This window comes from Arachis ipaensis, chromosome B06 (assembly GCF_000816755.2).
Source record: "Arachis ipaensis cultivar K30076 chromosome B06, Araip1.1, whole genome shotgun sequence".
NCBI classification, from domain to species: domain Eukaryota; kingdom Viridiplantae; phylum Streptophyta; class Magnoliopsida; order Fabales; family Fabaceae; genus Arachis; species Arachis ipaensis.
In genome coordinates, this window is record NC_029790.2 from 10,894,209 (window position 1) to 10,899,195 (window position 4,987).

Here is a 4,987-nt window from a genome sequence, read left to right on the forward strand (position 1 = left end):
CTTTGAAACCAAATTAAAAGATTCATTAAAATGGTTATCATGAATGAAGACATTATTAACTAATTGAGAGAACAATTAAATGTTGTTACCTGTGAGTTGCCAAAATCTACAAGTGCATGTGTGTTTGTCCAGGTCAACCACCATATTGGTTGGCCAGCCATGCACTTTGTACAATTCTTCTTTTTCATCACCAGACCACTGAGGAGCCCAATGGCGAGACAACGTTGTCATCACTTCCAACCTACTTCGTACAATTCTTCTTTTTCTACTGTCACTATCACTATCACTGCTATACAAATTGTCTCCTAGAACTTTGGAAGGCTTGTACAACTCATCTTCAGCACTTTCATATGAGCCATGAGAGTCAGAACATTCTTCCTGAATGGGACCTTCTTTCACACATCTTCCATATTTTGTGAGTCTGCATCCACTGATATTTCCTTTGTTCTTATTACTTTCTGAGTTCTTAGCTGGTTGAGATGATGTTTTGGAATGAGGTGGAACTGTCTTGCCCTGAAGAGTGGTTTTGTTTGGCTGAGAGTGGGATTTTGTGGACTACAAGGAAGTCTTTATCGGCTAAGAGGTAGTTTTTGTGGGCTTATATGCTGGTTTGGTGGGTTGAGAATTAGGCTTACTGGGCAGTGAGGCTGCCTTAGTGGGCTGAGAATTGAGTTTACTGAGCTGTGAGGCTGCTTTAGTGGGCTGAGAGGTTGGTTTTTTAGGCTGAGGGTGCATTGCAGTGGGCATCTTGACAGGTTGAGAATGGTGCTTCTTGGCCTGGGAAGTGGACTTCTTCTTCTTGCTACTTTCTGCTTCCAGAAGAACTACATCTTCCCCCATGTTATCCACTACACATAGCTGTGAGATGCAATTCTCAAAGTATAGGTTGATCAAATGTTGGTTTCTCCTACAATCCTTGCACATTGCAAGCAAGTCGGCATCTGTCACCAACTTCTTCAATCCGGATGAAATGGAAAATCCAGGAACTTTTCACCAACAGTTTCCAGCTTCAATGTATCCCAACTCCTTATAGTAACCCTTTACAAAAAACACATCAAGTATGTCTCCTTCAACTCCCATCAATACCTCTGTATTATCAGGTTCATATACCATCTCTCCATCCTTACACGTTTTAAACAACCCGCCATGGTGAATTACAAATGACGTGGGAGGACCCTCTATCTACAATAACAAACACAAAAACACCATTAATAAACAGACGAGCAACAACTATTCTCTATGTGTCACCAGCGACTAAACCCAGTTTGTACCAATCAACCATTAACCCAAAATAAACATGCAACAGAACTATCACTAAATTCAAACATTCCTAACTAAAAATCATCACAAAGCCAGTTAAAGCAACGCATTCTCACACACCAAAATGATAAAAGAACATTTACACAAACCCTTGGTCACCCCAAACTCTACCTTCAAACAGACGAACACTAAGACCATGACAGTAAGAATACATCACACCACAGAATAACTCAAAAATCATGAAAAGAGTTTTATCCTTACCTTTCACCGTCTCAATGCCTTCTTCCACTATCAATGCTGCTCCAGGATAAGATCAACTCTGCATTCAATAGCGACAACTTCTCTATTGTAATCGCCAACCAACACTAACGAATATTGATGGGGTGGTTCAGAACTTGGGTGAAAGGCTTAGGGCATACCTTGAGGGAGACGATACATTTTGGAGCGAAACAGAGAGAGATGGTTGATATGAGAGGGGGGTAAGGCTTGCAACGTTTGAATCTCTCTTCTGAAGACTAAACGGCGACATTTCAAGGCTAGGGGAGCCTTGTATCAAAACTGCGTGGTTTTGATTGTGTGCCACGTTGGCAGTTAACGACACACATCAGCGAATGTTTGCCAACTCAGCGAAGAAGATGACTGAAGGACGAATGTGACCAGGTAGGGTATCTTTGGGGGACGAATTCGATTAATTTTATCTTTTGGGGACGAAAATGGAGATCAAGGTATCTTTCAGGGACAATTTTGACTATCAACTCTTTTTATATCTCTATTTTATATTTTATTCTTAATATCTTATCTTATTTTATTTTTAGAACCAAATGCAGAGTCTTAATGTCTATATCTTAAATGTTAATCATAATACTTGGCTAATTCACAATTCTAATTTATAGGTCAGAAACTCAACCTGTTTAATTGAAAATTTTCACAGGTCAAGTTTGGGGGCTATGATTCGTCCATTGGCTATAATTCGACTCAGGTAAAACTATAAATCGGAATCCGGTTAAAACTAAATACACACGTACTATATTAGGAGTACGTGGAGAGTACATGTTTACGGATTTATCCTATAAAATCAAATAACTACGTGCCAACCCAGATGGGCACAGGAATCTCTCCGCAAATCTCTCTAAAGAAGAGCACTAAAGAACAGTTATCACTCACTTAGTAACAGCTACACAATATTAGACCTACTAAGTAACCACAACAATTCTATAAATATATCCACTCCTGACATAAAAGAGGTACGCTACTCACTCTGAGTAATATTATACTTATCTTCTACTCCTATTAACTTGACTGTTGGAGTGCCTTTGCAGCTGTCCACCGCCGTCGTTCTTGGAGGAAGCCGACGCATAATCCACTGGTCTGAGAACTTGAATTTGCAACTCAACTAGCTCTACCTTATAATCGGCTATCCACATAGTAACAGTGGATATGGGCGGAATAGGAAAAACTACTCTGGCTCAACTAGTTTACAGTGATGTCCAAGTGATGGAAAATTTGACAAAAGATTATGGATGTGTGTAGCTGAAAATTCCGATCCTGTTCATGTTACAAGGACAATAATAGCGGCACTAGAGACAATAATATTTCTGTCCTTGTAGCATGAACAATTTTGATTTTCTTTAATCTGATTTGAAGGAAAAGTTGATAGGAAGGAAAAACATTCTTAGTTGTTTTGGATGATATATGGAATGATCAAGAGACACATGGGAGGATTTTCTAAGACCTTTTCGGTATGGAAATTGATCTGTCCGTTGGCTATAATTCAACTCAGGTAAAACTATAAATCGGAATCCGGTTAAAACTAAATACACACGTACTATATATCAGGAATACGTGGAGAGTACATGTTTTACTCTCATAACGGATTTATCCTATAAAATCAAATAACTACGTGCCAATTCTTTCCGCAAATCTCTCTAAAGAAGAGCACTAAAGAGCAGTTATCACCCACGCTCCACAGTATTAGACCTACTAAGTAACCGCTTGTAGCACAACAATTCTATAAATATATCCACTCGAAGCAGGGGCCCAACGCCGCCGTCCTTACAAGAAGACGATGTTCCTTCCTCTCACTCTTAAGGAAAGCAAGTTCAGGCACTTCCATAACAGGCTATACCTCTTTTCAGGAACATTTGGCGTCCACCGGGAGCAGAAATTAAATAACCCACAACAACCTTTTGTTATTATTTTTGCAGGTCCACGGTTGATGATGTTGTTCCCCCACCTACTCATGATGAACTGGTGGCAATGAACATCACCCTCCAAGTGGAGGCAAAGAAAATGGCCAATCTTCTGATCGACGGGAGCAAAAACGAGAGAAATAAGAAAGGGGCCGAATAAATTAATTTCTGCTCCATCGAAGTTCATAAAATTGAAATTATATTCGAGTTTTTAACCAAATTTAACAATTTTTTACAATTTATTAACTTATCATTTATCCTATCTTTTCGGTGATAGTGAATCTTTTTTATGTTCATTTTAAATTCACGTATTACTCGTGAATGAGTATTCAGTTTATTCTTTAATTTACATTGCTTTCCTCTAATAGTAATATTTATTATTATGTCGAATTCCTTTTTTTTCTTCTTATGTTGCTAACTATAAAAATTTTAAGCGACTTACCATAGTAATGACACTTTTTTTTATTGATTTTTAGCAGAACAGCATAATGCATAACTACTTATTCCTACTGACACGTTAATAAGCTACATTTTATCTTATTCTTTCTCAATTGTTTTCATGTATTATTGAAAGTTTTTCTATTTGTTGTTTATATTATTATTATTAGCAATTACTGCTTGTTCTTCAACTAATTACTCAATGTTCATGCTATCTTATTCATGTTTTTTTCAATTATTTGGAATGACGGAGCTTAATTTTAACTTTAGCCAATAATTTTAGAATATGTATTTAACAAAATTTCTTCTTAATGTATTGGCGATTGGAACAGGACATGTTTAATGTGTCTTCAATTTCTCACCTTCAACTTATGAGAATGGACCTCGATCATATGTGAGTAAATTTCACCTTCTCCACCAACTTAGATCGAGTTATAACTTATGAACCTTACCTATAAGTCGCCATTGACATTTCTATTTCGGTAAAATTATGTATATGTATAATCTAATTTGCTCATATAAATCTTTTATATCAACTTTCAATACATCATAGCTTCCTACGAGGTATCTACTATTCTGTATATTCGAATTGTTTCACATTATATATGTATCTTATCATTTCATATATCAAAATCAATCAATCCATCCATCGGAAAATAAAATTGGCTATTAATCAATCCGGAAAAAAAAAAAGATTTTTTACCAATCAAAAAAAAACTCAATTAGCAATTATCTCAATTTGTTTTTCTATTTTACAATAATTTATGCATGTTTAGTTTCAATCCATTTTATTTATATTACAAATCTTTATTATTCACTCAATATTCAATAATTAATTGTTTTGGGCAAGAAACTCGTCAATAAGTTGTTGTGGGTTGGAAAAATTCTCTCAAGACAATTGATCATTACATTCTCGAATTATACAATCAATTCGGTCAACGAATACATATTTTCGAACGAACTTTTCAGTTCGCGTCAATCAAATACTATATGCAATCCATGAAAAATTGTTCTCAAGCAGAAAAGTATCCCCACTCTTGTTATATATATATATATATATATAACAATTTATCTTTTAAAAATCTTTCTTTCAATAAAAA